Consider the following 19,407-nt stretch of genomic DNA (forward strand, 5'->3'; position numbering starts at 1 on the left):
TGAGTAGAAATGATCCGACTGACTTTGAAGACGCATGTTTTTTTTGCAGGATGCCTGAGAAATCCCTATCTTTAGATACTGTGTGTCGAAAGACAGAATGTAATGCAACGAGCTCATGACAACTTCAAGTGGAAGATTTTGTTCTAATGGGCTCAGGAGAATGGACTTAAAACCCTGCTTTTGCCATGAACTTGCTGTAAAATACAGACCAAATGACCCAGCTTCCTTGCACTCCCAGGTTTGCAACCAGAAACTAGTCTAGCCTTCCAGTGCTCAATTTTAAGTCTAGAACCAAACTTTCTCTTGGCCACTTTTCCAGCCATTTGTGCTGCGCATGCCTGAGGAGCTTGAAGTTACTTACATACCATAAAGTCTACCCATTTACACAATCCAAGCACACGAGTGCACAATTCCATAACATTTTCATCAAAATTCTTGATCACTTTCTCAATCGGAATAGACCTGGGATAGTTGTTGAGAGCCCAGATTTCCCTTATGAAATGGGTGACACATTGATTCCAGCCAAACTCTTGACCAAACAAGGTCTCCGAAGTCAGATATTTTCCTGAAAACTTCTTTAATTTCATTTGAAGTTTTTCCAAGTTCCATGGCAACAATCACCATGTTCAAATATAAGCTTGGACTCCATGCAGAGACAAATGGAACATACATGGAGGATATTCAGAGTCCTCCTTAATATTTCATGATGGAGCAATCAGTATGGATCACAGGGACTCACAGGGGAGGTGGCATGGGTCTGCAGCCTACTAACAGGAGACATGGCACCCAGCAAACACTAGCAGAACCTGCTATGTAATTTTTGGAGAATTCCTTGTACTACTTGTAACATGACCTCATAGATATTGGCATCAATAACAACCATTCTCCAAAGTTGAATATTGGTCTTCAAATAACAAAGTATAGGTATTTTAATGCATCATAGGATAAATATTATTTTTGCTGTTTACACCTGTGTAGCAATGGCTCTCTATGCTACCAATTATAAGAGTGTTATAGCAAAATTTACAGGGCAAAGTTAGAAAATTAAAAGCTTATATTCTTTATTTGAATGTAAATAGATATTTCTGTAACAGTTTATTAGATTTCTTTGATTTTACAAGAATTGTTTGGATTTATTTGAAACTGGCATATTCAGGGGAAAATGTACTTTTATGGTTTATCTGTAAGGTCTACTAAATTCCATGTTTGAAGGATTCCTACTTATGGTAGAAAATATTGATTTATCATGAGTTTTTGATGGTCTTATTTATGCTTTCCACACTGGAATCAGTTGTCTGAGTACAGATAGAGATGGATGTCAAAGGAATGGCCTGGGGAGACCATGTGGACACAGAACGGCTATGGTGAAGGGAGAAAGACACATCCTCTCATTGCACATAACAAAGTTTTAAAACTCTGTGGTCTGAATAAAATTTAGCTCCCTACATTAATGATGAGAAATAGAATTATGAAGCAGTGAGTATAGGGAAAGCCCTAAAACATTGTGTAAACATGAATTTAAGGCAGAGTAGAACTGGTTTTGCAATTGGATGGGGAGGTGAATGGCTAAAGATGCAGGGAGATTTATCGAATGGGGAGATTTGGGACGAGTTTTAAAAGTAAATCTTAATTTTTCTACCTTACTCTGATATAAGTCACTATAAATAAAAGAAGAAAACCATTATTAGTACTAGACTTGCAAAAGCCTCTTGAGTATGTCCAAAGTAAATTTTAAGCTACGTACTACGTATATGGTATTTGTGAGAATCCCTTTAATATATGAGAAAAATCAAGCAAACAATGAAAATAGTTAAATTGAAAAAGTCAAACTCATGCACCACATATGGTATAGAAATGGTTGATTTAAAGAAAATTAAACAATAAGTTCTCAAATAAAAACCTCTTTAATTAAAATAAGACAGCATAAAATGAAAAAAAAAAAAAGAAGACAAGAAATACCAATTTGGAGTTCAGTGCCTGGGGTCTGAATTTGTTAGACCCAGCCTCCCTTTGACCACTCAGTCCCTCCCCTCTCCCCAAATTGGGAGGGCGAACATTGCCCACTCCGAGATGGCCTCATGCCATCCTGGTGCCACTACACACACCACTTAATAACACATAGCCAAGTGCCTCGCCTTTTACAAATTTTACAGAAAATGAACTTTCATTCAAAACTATGCCTAGCTAATTAAACTTTCTGGCGATCTACCTCACTCTAATTATTTCCATAAATTGAAAGGCAACTGGGGTTGTATGAAATTATCCTAACATAAAATGAGATTTTTTTTTTTTTTACCTGAGTTTTAAGCAGAGATGTCTCAGAATTGTTGCAGCCTGTGGCTGGGGTAGATGTCACTGTGCAGAACAAGGGTTTCTTCTTTGTGAAACCTGGCGTGTTTTCGGAGAGTGATTCTCTCTGTCTCAAGACTGGAGAGGAGGTGCTGAGGAGGAAATTCAGCAGATAAGAATCAAGCCTTCATACTCTCCCAGCAGAGGATCTGGCTTAGGTCCCCAGCACCCATGCCAGTGGCTCACAACCTCCTATCCCTCAAGTTCCAGGGGATCTGATGCCCTCACCGAAACTCCGCAGGCATTTGCACACATGTGTACAATCTCCCATGGACTCATATATGTATATAACTAAAAACAAAAATAAATAATTTGTACAATAGGTCATATTGTACAAATGCAAAGGGGAAACAACTACTGGTCATCAGAAATATGAACATGATAAAATGGCCTACAGAAACTTTCTCAGAATTGCAGCAGAAATACAGGCGAGATAGAGGGGATGGGTTCATATCCCAAATATTACAGCAGGATGGAGTTTGGACTTGGGGATAGCTTTCATTGTCGCTGACTTGATTACTTCATTCTTAAGCAGTGTAAACTGTGTAATAGCTCAGAGCCTGCACTCTGCTGTGGCGGCGGGGGTGGGTGGGTGGGATTGGCCGCAATCTCTGCAAGTCTTGTGAAAGTGCCTTATAAAAGTTTTTCATTTAATTAATTAAATAAAATTAAACCCATCTATATTTTTAATGTTTCTCATTACAGTTTATTATATATGGCTCCATATGTTCCATCATTAGAGAAACATTCTCAGTGGTGTGATGATGTAGTACGTACACAAGGGGTAAATAATGCGCTTTTCCCTTTATGCACATATTTTATTTCAGGGTGGAGATGTGACAGTTTTTTACTAAAGATTCCATTTTGGTGTGGGAAGGAAGAAACCGAACTCTTGTCAAAGCCGAATCCAGTTTCTCTACTTTCATAACTCAACCACTAGAGATTTGTTGAAGATAGCTTTTCTCAACAGTCCTCTCCCTGTGCTCAAGAGAGGAGGCTCAGTCATACCAGTTGCTAGTATTTATTTTTAAACTACATGATTTACTTTTAAGGAATCTGAGTTTTCTTCATTCTCACTGGCCATTGTTTCGTCTAACCATGGATTATTCAGTTCCTTAAAGGGAAATTTCAACTTTAAGGTGAGGGACAGGGGAGGCATTATTTTCCAAGTTCAATACTCTGGCTGTTTCCTTAGGGATGCTGTCTCTTTTGCTAGTTTGGCATAACTAATGTAACTGCTCCATAGACTGGACCCATCACTCTCCAGATGGTAGGTTAGGCTTCTACATAATATCTTATAACTAACTGTAGTATGATTCCTATATTATTTTTGTAAGTAAAAGTATAAAGCGGAGGGGAGAAAGAGATTTTTCTCCGTGGTTACCAGCATTTGCTGGTCTTTCAGACGGCTCAGGTTTAATTCCCAACACACATATGGCAGCTCACTACCATCTGTAACCCCAGTTGCAAGAACTGTAATGCCTTCCCCAGTCCTAGCAGGCACCTGGTATACACATGGTACTCATATATAAATGAAGGCAAAACACTCATACACACAGTAAAATAAAATAAGAATTTAAGAAAAAGTTAAAGAGGCCGAGGAGATATCTCAGTAAGGACACTACATAGAATTCCCCAGAAGGCATATAAAACCATTGCATATGACAGACATTGGCCTGTCATCCTAGAGCTGTAGGGGTCAGGGACACAGAGAAAAGAAAATTTCTAGGGCTAACAGACTACCAACCTAGTTCCAGGTTCACTGAGTGACCCTGTCTTAATGGAATAATTCAAAGTGTGATAAAGTCAGATCACCAGACAACTGTGTCCTCCTCCAGCTTCTGCACACATACATGGCCACAGGCACTAAACATGCACGCACACACACACACACACACACACACACACACACACACACTTAAAAGTTGATATGAGATACAAAACTAATGTTTGGTGGTCTCTGGAAGTTAAAATTACTTTTCCTTTGATTCACTATTTTTTTGTTACTGGTTAATTTGGTTCTTTGACACTTCATATTTGTATGTAATGCATTCTTCTTACCAGTTCCCTATGATCTTTCTCAAACCCTGTTCAACATTCAATGTCCCTACTAGTTTCTTTCTGAGACTCATGAATTTTGAGACACTTGCTTTTACCAGGGTCTCCTTTCTGTTACCATTGCATTGAAACTATTAATTGAAGACTCACTGTGGTGGTGGAGGCACCAATGACCACACAGCTGAAGGCAATGAACCCCCATCCCTAAGTTTATCAATAGAAAATAGATCAGGAGTGAGAGAGTGTATTCCTCTTGAGCTCTCCCCGCCTTCATGCTTAACTGTTGACAGGCTCATTCTTTTGAAAACTCGGTACAGGCATCTACAGCTACTATATTTGTCTTTACAATAGCTGTGACTCGCTCAAGAGTTGGCATTTTGTAGCCCTTCTCTCTATTTTGAGACTGTTACAATCTTACCATCCCTTCTTCAGCAATGTTTCTTGAGCCTTAGAGAGAATTACAAGAATGTCTTGCTTAGGACCTAGAAATCACCTCTTACTTGTTCTCAGCACCATATGTAGGCATGAATTGCTGCCTTTACCAATGTTCACTAGAAATAGAGGCATCTCTCTTTAAGGCAGAGAGTTTGTCTGTGGATAGAAAGGTACAAATTTAGAAGGAGTTTGATACTACACCCATTTAGCTAACCAACAGCATTTTCATTTGAGATGTCTTCTCTAGAGTCAGGGCTCAGGTTGGAGAGAAGCAGTGATAGGAAAAGGAATGGGTGAGATACTCCATGACTGTTAGAGAGAAAATAAAATGAAAACAAGAGTACATAAACCAAGATCCAATTGTCTAATGAGTGATTGTTTAGTAATAAGGCAGGAAGACAATAAACTGTTGTTTCTGTTCAGTTTCAGTCTCTATCTCTACCATAGCCATAGAGACCAAGTTCTGTCCATAATTACCAAGCCGCTTTGCTGTGCTTGCAAAAGACACAACGACTGTAGTACTGTATTGTAATAACTGCTAATGAAGAGTATGCAGTCTGGCAAGGGAGTGAGTCGGCTCCCCCAGTGCCCATGCCAGTGTTCTTCTTTTCTCAAGTAAATTTCATAGTCTGCAATAAGGAATGGGAACTCAAAAAAAAAAAAAAAAAAAAAAAAAAAAACTAATAAAGGCAAGCTGGAACTCAAGGCTAAGTGCATTTGCTATGTCCTCTCTCTAACAGATTTCCTTTTAACTCATCCAAAATGCATAGCATTGAGCATGTAATATTCTGTTTGTAGACAAACAATGACCCGCATGCAGCTGTGCACACTATCTGGCAGGCAGATGTGGGACTGAGGGTGGTGCGATTGTGAGTTCATTGGTGGAAAAAGAAAGACCACTCCATTAGTGCTAATTCTCTTCTTTCTTAACAGGCTCACTTTGTGACCTGAACCCTCCACACGGCTTATCTGTAAACCATAGCAGACTTAAGTCTCTTCTTGACGTTCTCCTATTTCAGGGTAGAGCTAATCCTACTGAGGGTTCTGGCCTCTAGGCGAACCTCTCCTTTCAGACTTTATACTCCAATGCTCTTTCTTTCCCCAGTTTCCCTACGCCTGCCTCCTCTGGGGACAGAGGAGTTTAAGCGGAAGTTAGGTGGCCACAGGTGTGAATACCTGCTGTGAGTCCACCAGCTTTGCTGGCTTGAAGGCAGTGTCTGAGAGCTCAACAGTTTCTTCTGTGAGAGATAGAAGAGGGAGGTGGTGGTCCTGTCATGGAGTGTTGTTTTCTCGCTCAGTGACTGTTTCCAGTCCACAGCCCTGCTGTATCTCTGCCGTGATTGGATAAGCACAGACCCTATCAGGCTTCTGTTTCATGCACGCCTATAGGAATGGAGTCAGTGGAGATGTCCACTGTTCCCTTACTCACCAGAGGGAGCCAGGGGCAACAAGAATGACTTCAAATCTCTTAAAGTCTTTTATTTTTATTTCATCAGAACACATAGGCAGGAGATAATGAGTAACTTGATCCTAATTCCTAATCTGGGAGAGATAAAAATCCCCAGACGAATGTGAGAAGTAAGAAACAGATGAAAAAAAAAAAAAAGTCTTAAGATCCATAGAAACAAACGGGAATGGATCTCAAGTGGATGCCGCTAATTTAAAGAGATTAGGAAAAGTAGGAGGGGGAGGGTATATGTGGCAGAGAATAAGAGAATCTCTTGCCAGGTCATCCTAATCTTTCACTTTTCTTCTTCATTGTGAAAGACTCTGAAGAGAGGGTGATACCCTATCCAAAGTGGCCTGTTTCTGGCCACAGTTACCTACAAAACAGGACAAACCTCAAAGTTGGCATAGTAGGGAAAGACTGCCTCAGCAGGAGGCATCCACGGCCTATTCCTCTATCAACCTGAATTAAATTGCTGAGCTCTCTGCTGCACAGATCTTTACCAACAAGAGCTCTCATCCATGACTTCTGGCTGCCTGTCCACTTACCCCTCTCTTATTTTCTTTCCTTCATCATTTAAAATCAAGCTCTTTTCCACACTCTTTTGTTTTCTGGAAGTACAAGGTACATCCTGCTCATTCCGGAAGTCTACTGATGAAGTGATACCCTGTCTCACATCACCTGGTATATATCAGGTCATACCCAAAGAGCTCTTCACTCTCTCTCCTTTCGTTTCCAGCAAGATATTGAGTTACTTATTCGTTACTTTAAGGTTTGAGTTAATCTAGTCTAATTTTCTGAGTCTTCAAGTAACCAACCAATAGCTGCCTTCGTCATTCCTGGTTGTTGTTCAATATGGTTGTCCATGAAGACCTTTCTAAGATGCTCTCACTGAAAGCTAGGGTGCCAGGGGGTATTAAGAAATTTTTCCCACTTTCTCTTGCTGTGAAGTGTAAGACTCACACAGTTTGAAAGACTTTTCCCAACGTACTGCTCTGACTTCTTATATCCTTTTAAAGATACGATTTTCCCTATACGTATAAAGATACAACATTCTAGGCTCTTACAAGTAAATCTAAACTTTTGACATTTTGAAATAACTTCATCCATAAATTTCCCACTCAAGAACCACACAGCTGAGTAATAAGAAAGGAAAAATCTTACACAAAAATGTTTAAGTATATTTGTGTTGGACCACATTGGTGGCTATCTTGGCAACATTTGAACAATGAGCTGTGCCATGTGGACACATGGAACTAAAAGGTATATATTTATCACTGGGATACAGTAAAGTAGTCTTTCCTCCCTTCCACACTATGCAGGGTAGCCTCTAGGTCAGTGTTACTCAACCTGTGTATCTTGGCTCCTTTGGGGGCTAAGTGACCCTTTCCCAGGGGTCACCCAAAACAATTGAAAATCATGGGCGTTTACATTATGATTCACAACAGCAGAAAAATTACAGTTATGAAGTAGCAATGGAAATAATTTTATGGTTGGGGATCACGAGGAACTGTATTCTAGGGTTGGGCAGCATTAAGAAGGCAAAGATCCACTGCAGTAGATGAATCTCACCTGAAGCTGAAGCTCTGCTCGTCATCAAGAGCATGCGTTCCGAAGTGCAGCTGAGAGTTCACATCCATTCGCAATTGCCTTCCACTCAGAAGTACTAAATGTGGAGACAGAGCCCGGGGCTTTGTATGTAGATAACTGTTCAATATGTAGCTGCAGATGGAAGCACAGCAAGAGCCTATAGGCAGACGCAGGTTTCTCACCACTGGTGACCGTCTAACACCGCAGGGTAGAACATCACTTATAAACAGATACCCCGATGGGGTGGTCAAGCAAACACTCTGAGGGATTAACATGTCTCAGCCTGATTTAATGCCACCAAACACAACCCAAAAAGACCTAAGTCTTGCCCTGTACTTTAGCTCCTCCTCCCGTTACCCAAGTATCACATTTGCCTGATCAACTAGGAGCAACAGCAACACAGTGTGAAAGGCCTGGGGACAGTGCGTGAGGACAGAGGCACAAGGGAAGGGGTAGGACACTGCAGTGGCTGCCTGCTAAGCCACAGCCACCACCTCGCCCACATGCAGATGAAATTCACCCAAATTAAACAGCATAGAAAGAGTCCCATTTCAATGACATGGATGTTCTGTCGGCAGCCGTAACAGCAGCAGTTACAGAGTAACTACAGGTAATTACAATCATTTAATTTGAAGTACCAAGTCACTTCATGCAGAACATGGCTCATTTATCATTATTGACCTTAGAAGAAGCAAATTTACCCAAATCAATAAAGGTTCCCAATATCCATTAGAGCAGACAGAGATTGGTTACGAGTGTTGTGAGCCTCTATATACCTGGATTAATAGGGAGAAGTAGATTGGGATGCGTTTGATTAATGAAGAGATTTTTTTTTTCCTTTTGAGACAGTTATTTGAAACAGAATTGACCTTCATTTCTCCTCTAATTCATGTTATGGAAAGTCAGTTGTTTTTGTTAAAGAAGCTTCCTCCCTATTAGTTGCTGAAACATAGTGTAATTACAAAGAGGAGTAATCTATAAACAGGTAGAGCTCTACTCTGTTTTTAATGGACTCTTCCAGGTTGCCCTGAATATTCATGCTGCAGAGAAGAGGAGCCAGACATCCCTGGGTTTGTGCTTTAACTCGCTGTCATGAGCTACTCTACACACAGATATGTTTCAAAAAATATAAAATATAAAAAAAAATATAAAAAGAAGGAGAAAAAACATCTCATGACAATTAAGTGGAGGGTCTGTCAACAAAGCAGCAGCAGTTTCAAAATAAGTGAAGATAATTGCAGCTTTCCTGTTGTAGGAATGAGAAAGTTTATGTTACTTTTGAGAGCTCAATATTGGGAAATAAGATTGAATGTGGATGAAAATTGAAATAATAAGAAGTCAGTCCAATCAGTTAACCACTCAGTCATTCAAATTGATTCCCAGGTGTTTTAAAACATTACCTCATTTGATCCTGCATTGAGGACTGGAGGAGAGGGGAGGCAGAGGTGCTTCCTTCATCATATAAGTACATACAGAGTAGAGCTTATGTATCAACCTCTCCAAATTAAGGTCTTCGAATAGAGTTCTGACTGCTAGATGTCAAAAATATGATCGATGGGAAAATGCCTGTATGGAAATAAGTTATAAGTCTATTTGTCCTGAAATTGTCAAAATTGCAAGATGTTCTTTGTGACAGAAATTAAAATAAGAAAATATAAATGTCATCCCAGGGGAAGACTCATCACCTCAAGGCCAGGTTGTTCTCTTATCCTCCCAAATGTCCCAGCCAATCTATGGGTCTCTACCTCCACTTGCTTAGAGAGGAACTGAGGCTGGATTCAGAAGACCACAAAAGCCAGGGAAGATGTGCCTAGTGCCTGGGCACATGTGGCCATGTCAGCAAAAGCCACCCTCGGTCATATTGTACTGTCCCCATGGTATTTGGGTGTCTGATCTCTATCAAGCTAACTTTGCCTCTAAGACACCATCTTAAAAAACTTAAATCAACATGCTGACACTGATTTTGAGTGTTCCTGCCTCCAAGAAGGATAAATACTCTCTTCTTGTAAGGATTTCTCAGGATCAGGTGTGGTGGACAATGATGAGTTTTTGTCAAGAAGCCAAATTCCACAACCCTCTCATTGAAGATGAGGTTTCAAATCCTTCCGTGAAGAACTGAGAAAATTCTCCCCAGCTAAAAAACCCAGCACCACAGGAAATCCAGGTACTGGCAAGAAGAGAATCAGCTGGAAGCACTAAAGAAGCAATTGCTTCCTTAACACCATCTGGGGAAGAAAGGCTGGAGCAGCTTGGAGGCCGAGAACGTGGAAGGAAGCTCCAAGGGAGGGGGAGGGGCGCACCAGAGGCCTCCGTCCCCAGGATTGAAAATTTGTTCCATTTGTGTTTCTCTCCTGGAAGAAATAAAGAAAGGCTGACAGGGCACGCCAGTCTGAATTCCCTGAGCAGTTGGCCTGTTTGACTTCGTGTGATGGTGGGCCAACCTGTGTGCCTGCCGGCTCACACTACTCTGGCTCTTCTAACACATTCTATAGATCCTGCTAATAAATTCCGCTTGGCTACAACCCTTTCCCAGTTCCAGGCAGTCGCCTCTGAAGTGTAAGTGCAGCCTGTCTTCGAGCCAGGCTACTGCCACTTGCTGGTGATCTGTACCTCTTTGGAAAACCAATCTACGCTGCATTTAAAGGCAGGAAGCAGAGTCTGAATGTAAATGCAGGAGCGTGGCTAGAGGACACAGCTCTCACACCTTCTGCGGCTCCAGAATAAGTGCTATGTTTTAAAAATATATATGTATGTGTTGGCAACATTGAAAAGGGGGCTAAAAAAACATCCCCCACAGACGTGAGAGCAGCAGCAAAAAGAACCGTTAGCGCCCTGCTGACGGGAACAATAGAGCATATGGACATCACACTGCGCTTGCCAAGCAGACGAGGGCAGGATGATCAAACTGGAGTCAATCTGCTCCTCTAATAGCGGAAGAATTGCCTGTGTGAACACTGGCTCAAAGTGTGCATCCCGGCTCTTTAATTGCCTGAAGAAGGAAAGAGAGCTTGGCTCACATTTCAGCCAGGCCAACTCCTTCGCTGGGTGTCTATGTGCGACGGTGATGCCGAGCTAGCTCCCGTTGTTACAGGCAACACCTACCTGAAAGGGTACTACAGTGAAATGTTTGCTACCCAGCCAGGGTCTCCTCAAAGTACTCTTGACTGTTGTAGGGATGAGGCTGGCTGAGTTAACTTCTGCCGAATGTGGGGCTTGTAAATCTCAGTTCAGAGTGGTGGCTGTCAGAGTTAAACCAGCAGCTTCCGGGTCATCCCTGTTGTCTTTCCCATCCAACCCTGTCCCCGCTTTCATTATGACTGTCCTTAGGTAGAAGAAGGCAGAGTGGAAGCTGAAAGTTTAGTTGTGTAAACCAGTCACTTTAAGGTAACTTGTTTACTCTTGGTTTTCAGACGGGATCCAGCTTATACAGCTCAGCGTGACCTCGCATCCACTCCGGCCCCTCTGCTGGGCCTCCCAAGGGCTAGGACCACAGACACGTACCCTAGCCACAGTGCGTTGATCATCAGACACTGAGCTGAATTACTTAGGTCACAAGAAACAATGACTAACATTGTGGGTTAAGAGACAAAGTGAGTCTCACTCCTCCCTACAGAGGGGAGTTCTACAAGTATTGAGATTAGATATCATGGGAGTTAGATCAGTGATGCTCTTGTCAGTTTGCCCAGTATAGCACTAAGGTGGGGGGGGGACAAAAACAAACAAACAAAACAACAACAACAAAACCGCACAAAGACATGCCATGGGGTCAAGTCAATGGTACTCCAGTCATCTAAGGAGAGGAGGAAAGGGTTCTCAAGAGTCAAGCTGACTTTTGAATTCAGGATTCTTTCTCTCTGGTTGATGTAGAACAGCTGCTGATTAAATACTAGGAACAGCTGAAGAACACCCCTGCTCATTCTTGCAGTAGACACTAGAAGACTATATACTAAGGGTTGTATGTATGATAGGACCTGGGAGATATGGAGCTTCGTGCTTAACAGTCCATTCATCTGGGCTTCCATAGGCAGGGAATTCTCCATCTGAAAATCTGAAGGGTCACATGGACAATCCCATCTTGGAAAAGCTGGGGTGTGGCATGAATTCTACTTGGTCTTAATAATAAAAAACCCTAAGTCAGATATAGGGGTAAATGCTGAAAGATCAGAGAAGCAGAGCAGCTACTTCTTGCTAGTAGTAAGTACTAGTTCTTACCTGTAACAAATCCTCAGACCTAATTGGTGATACTTTTTCTAGGAATCCTCAGATTGAATGTCCAGACTGAATGTGCTCTGCTCCTGTTTCCTCCTGCCTTATATTCCTCTCTCTGCCCAGCCATATCCCTTCCTGTCTCCACCTTTCTAGTGCTGTGATTAAAGGCATGTGACTCCCAAGTAGTGGGATTAAAGATGTGAGCCATCACCACCTGAGTCTGTTTCTCTTTTAGACAGTATCAATCTCCTGTAGTCCAGGGTGACCTTGAACTGACAAAAATTCTTCTTCCTCTTCCTCCCAAGTGCTGGGATTAAAGGTGTGTACCACCACTGTCTGGCTTCTATGGCAAGCTTTATTTGTTAGATCACAAACAAAATACCACAACACTGGGGGATAAGTGTGAACGATCGGATTAAGTCTAGTATGGATTCATTATGTGTAGCTTGGCTAGTTACAACGGACATGCAGATTTAGTCAAAGTTCCTTGATTTTGGACTTGTGAGATACATACATTTGTGTGTTTATATTCATACTTTGAATTAGAACTTCAAAAATAAAAATATGAATAAGTCACTGAGTAGCCAGTTATTGAGGAGCAGAGGTATTAAGATAAACAAAAATGATAATCATAAAATGATCCTTAAAATCCTCTGAAACCCAGTTCTTGTTTAGGTGAAGTCAGGGGATGCAAGAAGAGAAACAAGGTAATCTACTATCATGAAAGTTTACAAACTGGAACGTCAACTTTTTCCAAAGGTTTTTCATTCTTAGTTATAAAACCTGAAAGGGAAAGCAACTGGCTTGGTGTAGCCCATCACCTTGCCTGAGAAAAACCTGGACATACATCTCCATTGCTGTGTGTTGTTGAGTAATTGTCTACTTTATAACCATGTTTGAGTGGTATTCTAGTGTTCTGTTTTTTCCATAAGATTTTATTGAACCTTATAAAGAAATTTATAGGTCCAAGAAGCACAAAGTGAACCTAAATAAAGCCTGGTGTTTTTTACTCCTTTCCGTGGTTATAGTGTCTTGAGTCACATAACTCTTACATTAATATCTAAAGTATAGACCCCTTCTCTTAGCTTCAGGCTCCTGTATCTAACTGTTCAGAATCTCAATTTCTATGTCATCCATGCATCTGAAATCCTGGTACAAATATATTCCTATCTTTGAATCACTTCCTCCTCTCAAATCCAAGTGAACATCATGTTTTCCTGAACACATATGAAAGCTTCCTTCTAGACTACCAATGTCACAACCCCAAGCTTTGGGCCTTCTGCTTTCCAAACAAAAGTTCGGATAAACCATTAACTGAATAACATCACTTTCTTCATGATAGCTTTGTGATATGTTTTCTTATATTTCTCATTAAAGTCTGAGCTCCTTCTTTTTTTATTTTTAGCATACTTATTGACATATTAAATTGAATTAAAATACAGCTATATTACTTCATCCTGTTCCTTTCCTCCCTCTCACTCATCCAGCCTCTTCTACTCTTTTTTTTTTTTTTTTTTTTTTTTTTTTTTTTTTTTTTTTTTGCCTTCTTGAGACATTTGAATCAGAGGACACTGCGCCTAAACTTCTGATTTCATGTCTTCTTTATGATTCTCCCATCATTCACAGAACTGCAGCCACATTGGTCTTCTCATTCTCTGAACATTCAAAACCGCTTCCTTTCTCAATTCATTGCACAAGCTCCACAGTTCCCCAGTCTACCACTTGACAGTTCCTCTCTGTTCTAAGATAACAACTGAAATGTTGTGCCCCTCAACCTTTTGGGATAATTTTCTAGTCAGGGTTTTCTACACCCCTATCATCATTGTCAGTGTCCTGGGCCGTATTTATTTCCTTTGTAGCAGACCTCATATTTTTGTACTATAAATTTACATGTTTGTTTACTGTTCAATATCTATCTCCTCAATGCTATCACCAAAGAAGAGCTGAGGCAGTTCTGTCATACTCATCGCTCTCAACCAAACCCCTGGCAGATGTTTGACACACTATGGGGCGTTATGAATACTAATTGAATTACAGAATAGCAAATCTGCCTAATGAGAAAAGGGAGATGAAAGTGTGGAGGAGAAATAAGATGGAAGAACAGGAGAAGACAGGAAATCATTGCTGGGAACTTCAGTGAGGTTAGGCAGAAGCAGAAACTGATAAATATTATGGGCCCGGTGTGAAAGTGGGGAATATCTCACAATATAATTGTGTAGTTTCCCATCAGACATCATTTAAATGTAGGAAAAGAGCTTGTTATGCTAATAGAAAACCAAAGTATGCAATGCCTTCAAGAAAGCTGATGTAATATTAAATGTATTCCTTAAGGTCATGCTAGCCATCCTAATGGATAGATGTCTCTGTTTCAGTAGCTTTACAAAGTGAAGAGTTGCTTCTTCCTCTTTGTGACAGTTGGATGAGAGACTTACTAGATGAATAGAACTTGAATTGATGAATAAGTTTCTGCCATCTTCACTATGTGGCTACCAATGTCACACTGGGGGTTAACAACATTCCAGACGCTGGAAAGATTTGCCAATCATGAAGGGTCATAAGCAAGGAAGCTTTTATAGATGAGGCCTGGAAGTAGGTTATATTATTTCTGATCACATCCCAGTGACTGGAATCCTAAGTGCAGCAGAGGCAGGGACATAGTACTTATTTATATTTAGTGTCCAGGAAGTAGAGAAAAATAGGAAAGTGATTAACCAGGGCTCTGTGTCAAAATATTCTTGTCTTTGAAAAGTGGCTTCAAATATTTTATTCATGCTATCAGTTATGTTTTTAAGTGGTGTTTTTAACATGTGACTGACAACCTTAAACATAGAATGATCTCATTTAGCACATACCTTATAATAGAAATGTCGTTTGGTGCCCTGGAGAGGCTTCCTTGAGGCCCCAGTCAGTGTCCCTCATTCACAAGTAAGTAGCAGGGAAAAAAAGGAAACCTTTCTTTCTGCTAGAGCCCTAAAGTGTTAATGTGCAAGGTCTGTATGCAGAAGGCAAGCTGCCATAGATCTCACTGACTTTGGCAGCACCCCAAGGGTTATATTTTTCTCAGGGATGAAATATTCTTGGATAATTGTTCCAACATGTGAGACCCAAAAATGAAATTTTTTGGTAGGAAAGATCTCAGGAAATAAAGACAGACAAAAATACCTACTAAGTTATCTAGTTCATCTCTTGGAAATCCAAGCAGATTTATAGACTTCTAGATATTTCATAGGATACTCCAGATGTATGCGGGACAGCTAGCCACAGACCTCCCTGTCAGCCTTCCTTCATGATACCTGACACAAATCCCCAACACGTGTGTAATCCTCACCCTCCCAAGTAGCCCGAGTTGGCCTATGGGTGCATGTAAACTGAACAGATGTCTCTGTGATATGGTATGAGGGGTGCTGGGAAAAAGACTTCGTGTCAAAAAATATATCCCCACCCAATGTATAACACTTTCCCTAAGTCTGCTGAAGAGGAACGTATCATATGAACCTCTCACCTTTGTGTGAGTAAGACTGCCAGACCCTTGTGCTCAAGTATAACTTGCAATGATTAGAATATTAATATTTTAAATATAAACAACATGGAAAGAAGATAATTACGAAGTGTGTGAGCTTATTCAAGAAGAAGACACCAGAGAGGCAGTTCTGGGTCACAGCAAATGGGAACTAACAATGTAGAGAAGGCATCCATGCCATTAATTGATGCTTATGTAGATGTACAATCTCTCTTACTCATGTGGAATGTAGCAATAGCAATGCCATCCTGCAAGGTCAATGATAAACTATATATATTTGAACATATGCATAGATTCTCATATTCTATTCACATAACCCATTTCTACCCCTGATTTGAGCTTTAAGCTTATTACTTCTTGAGAATCCCTCCCCAACACATTGCTGCTAAGAAACTGAGGCCCACGGGCATGAAGATCTTAGAGCTGCAGAGTTAGGGTAATAAGACAAGGCATTAATTTCCTCATTCATTCTTCTTATAGTGTGAGATGATGTTTAGCTTTTACTGTTTTCTGCAGCAAGCCTTTCCATCAGCCTCTAGGTCATAAATAATGGCACAGAAACTTATTGTTGATTATAAAAGCTTGACCTTTAGTATAGGTTTTCTTGGATTTGGAGGGGTTGTTTTTATTTTTTAATGCCCTTCTCCATGATTTTCAGGCAGTCTCCCCCAATAAAATCTGATCTTTCTTAATTTTTGAAGAGAAACATAACTTTTTGTTTCCCATGGAAACAAAGGCATAACCTTTCTCCCAACACAACATACTTTGACTTCCATTTTGAAGTTATGAAATTCTTAAAATATATAGGTTGGTTTAATTTAGCAGTTTCTATAATCTGGTATCTCTCAAAAGCTATTGCTTCTTTTTGTACATTAGCATTTAAAGAATTCAAAATCAACAAAGCACCATACAGGACCAGACTTCCTGCATATTTCCCATCTTTATCTCTTTAAAGACTTTATTATTTTAAGATGTTTGCTTTTTCTATGACTATATCTCATTTTCTTTTCTTTCTTTGGCATCTGTGAATATTTTAATCTGCTTAGAGGGTTTCTTTGTTTGAATCTGACTTTTTGAGGGTTTTCATTCTTCTCAGACTTTGTGAGCCAAAACTTAAACTGCTACATGGCAGCTAAGCCCTCCTCAGTGGGCCTCTTCTGCTTGTCTATGGTGAGCTGGCGTCTGGTTCCACCCCTTTCAGATGGTGAGAGCAGAGCCTCGTGCCTGTGGCCTGGAGCCTATCTATCTGCCCCAGCTCCAGTAGGTGTGTCCACTTAGTCTCTTCCACCCAGTGGCACAATGCCCGCTGCTCAGAAGAAACACCACTCAAGTGCTCCATAGCAGGGCCTCTTGAAAGAACAGTGCCTCTGCATGCTGCAAACACTGAGCCTACCCAGAAACTTTTTTTTCTTTCAGCTCTCTCAGGCCCTATATTGATTTAAATGCCCCACATTGGGCACCAAATGTAGCAAGTTTATTTCATCGGCTGCCGGCTAACAAATAAAGACACAGAAACTTACTATGAATTATGAAATCTTGGCTTAGACTTGTCTCAACTAGCTCTTAGAACTTAAAATGACCCTCTTACATTAATTTACATTCTGCCATGTGGTGTTACCTCTCTTCCACCTTGCACTTCCTGTTTCTATCCCATGTCTGGTTGGCAGTTCTGCCTTTCTTTTTCCCAGAGTACTCTTTGTCCCCGAAAGTACTGCCTAACCTGTTCCTAGCTATTGGCCATTTAGTTTTTTATTACACCAATCCTAGCGATACATTTTCACACAGTGTATATATAGCCACAACAGTTTTCCTCAGTGACGGAGACTCCAGGTTCTTAAAAAAAATGCAGTAAATGCTTTTTCTCCAACAGCTTACTAGGGGAGATCATTAAAGTCTTGTATACAAATCACCAGGGTTGGGGGGGGGGGAACACTGATGCTCTTGAAAAATGTTTCTTTTTCCATGAGAAAAAAATGCTAAAAGGTAGCTCTGATGGGTAAGACCACAAAATAGAAAGGACTCAAAGATGGCTTCAACTTGAAGACTAGAGCATAAGAGAGACACAAGGGCTGAGAATGGAGATGTGGAAGTCACCCACCTGGAGGTGACTCTGAAACGCAGAGAGTGAACAGTGCTTTAGGAATGTTGTCAGTTGAAAAGATAGAAACCATGAACTCAGCCCTGCTTATTTTCCTCATGTCTATGATATTACTGAAGGTAGGCGGGTAGCGCAAACAGATCACTTCATCACTTTCTCTTATCCATCTTAATGACCCAGGAACATGGAAAGAAGAACGTGAGTTGGATTGAGAAGAATTTCAAACAAGTCAAGGATTAGCAGAGGCTGAGTCTGTCTCATAATGGAGAGCTGCATAAACACAACCGGAGCCGGACTACAGTGCAGGCTCTGAATCTGAAACCAGGGCTGTCGAAAATATGAATCTCCTGTCCTTTGACTCTTTTGTCAACATAGGCAAAAAGCAATGGCAAAAAGCAAAGTCTAGAAGAATGATGCCATTGTTTTAAATGTGTTATTATTATTTGAGTTACTGAGGCTCTCCTACTATCTTGTCATTAATTTTTGTTAGTCACTCTTGAACTTAGCTGTGAAAGGAAGGTATGAGGGCAAACAGCACACTATGGCCTTAATCTGTGTTTCCTTTTAAAAACACTTTCTTTCCTCTAAAAAGCCATGATTTGAAGGGTTCTTTATAATACCAGTTAACTTCTCAGACACTTATTTTCTCATCTTTTATAAATTCCTAATTTTTAAGTTATCTCAAGAGGTCAGGAAAATAACTCAGTTGGGAAAATGCTTAACCTGATTTTGATCCCCAAAACACACATGAAAAAAAGCTAGCCATGGTGGTACACACTTTTAATCTAATCCCTGGAGAGACAGAGACAGCTGGATTCCTGATGCTCATCCAGCCAACCTGGAGTACTTGTGAAGCACCCAACCTGTTAGAGACTCTGTCTCAATAAACAGTAGGTGGCACCTGAGGAACGATACTCAAGATTGACTTCAACCTCCAAACATGTGCACTTGTGCCTCTCATAAACTTGCCCACACACACATACACACCATGCACACACATACACACAAGCACACACATACACACAAGCACACACATACACACATACGTGCGTGAAACTTAACTATAATCATTAGAAAGTAGTAGACGAAAGCAGATTTGGATATGACTTTTGAAAAGTTAACAACTAAAACTAAAAACAATATCAAAAAATAATTTCAATGAAGCTCCTCCTTATTCTCCATATCTTTCCAGATGTGCAGGCACCACTGTTCTACTGTGCCTTTATCTGAGATCATTTGCTAAGGGAGGGCACACATGGGCGTTGTTCTCCTTGAGCAGAGGTCAACTCTCCTCTGAATCAAATTCCAAACGATGTGGCTAGGGCCTAAACTTTTGCATCTGGAAAATGTTGTCCGTCAGCATTGAATGTATTTACCCACCGAAAATGAGTTTTGTTTCGCTACCCCTTGCTATCACCCATGGTAATTGGAAAGTCAGCTTGAGATGTTCTTTATCGTGGCTCTCAAAATTGACCAAGGATGCAGAACCCACTTCTTAAACCAAATATAATTATTCTCCAGCTGTCCAGCATGATCACCACAGGCTGCCAGTCCTGCCGTATTTATTTTTAATGTATTTTTTTTCTGGTAGAGTACATTATCCTTTCCTATCTTTCATTCTCTGCTGCAAACTGACACTTTCTGTCTTAAGGGAGTCTCATTACTATCCAATGATTTTCCTACCCTTTACAATAAAGGCAC

General features: G+C 40.6%; 1 long non-coding RNA gene across 2 annotated transcripts in view; it reads right to left on the minus strand.

Annotated features, from left to right (window-relative positions):
• LOC126496833 (uncharacterized) overlaps positions 1-19,407 on the minus strand; it is a 186,524-nt gene that overhangs the window by 37,370 nt on the left and 129,747 nt on the right. Inside the window, exon 3 of one of the 2 annotated variants that reach the window (XR_007590449.1) lies at positions 2,307-2,441. The exons of the other annotated variant lie outside the window; for it this stretch is intronic. This is a non-coding gene — a long non-coding RNA (uncharacterized lncRNA). Of the gene's footprint in view, positions 1-2,306; positions 2,442-19,407 lie in introns of those variants that run through there. 2 annotated transcript variants of the gene reach the window in all.

Source organism: Alexandromys fortis, unplaced genomic scaffold (assembly GCF_014885135.2).
Source record: "Alexandromys fortis isolate MF-2015 unplaced genomic scaffold, M_Fortis_MF-2015_v1.1 scaffold_6, whole genome shotgun sequence".
NCBI lineage: Eukaryota > Metazoa > Chordata > Mammalia > Rodentia > Cricetidae > Alexandromys > Alexandromys fortis.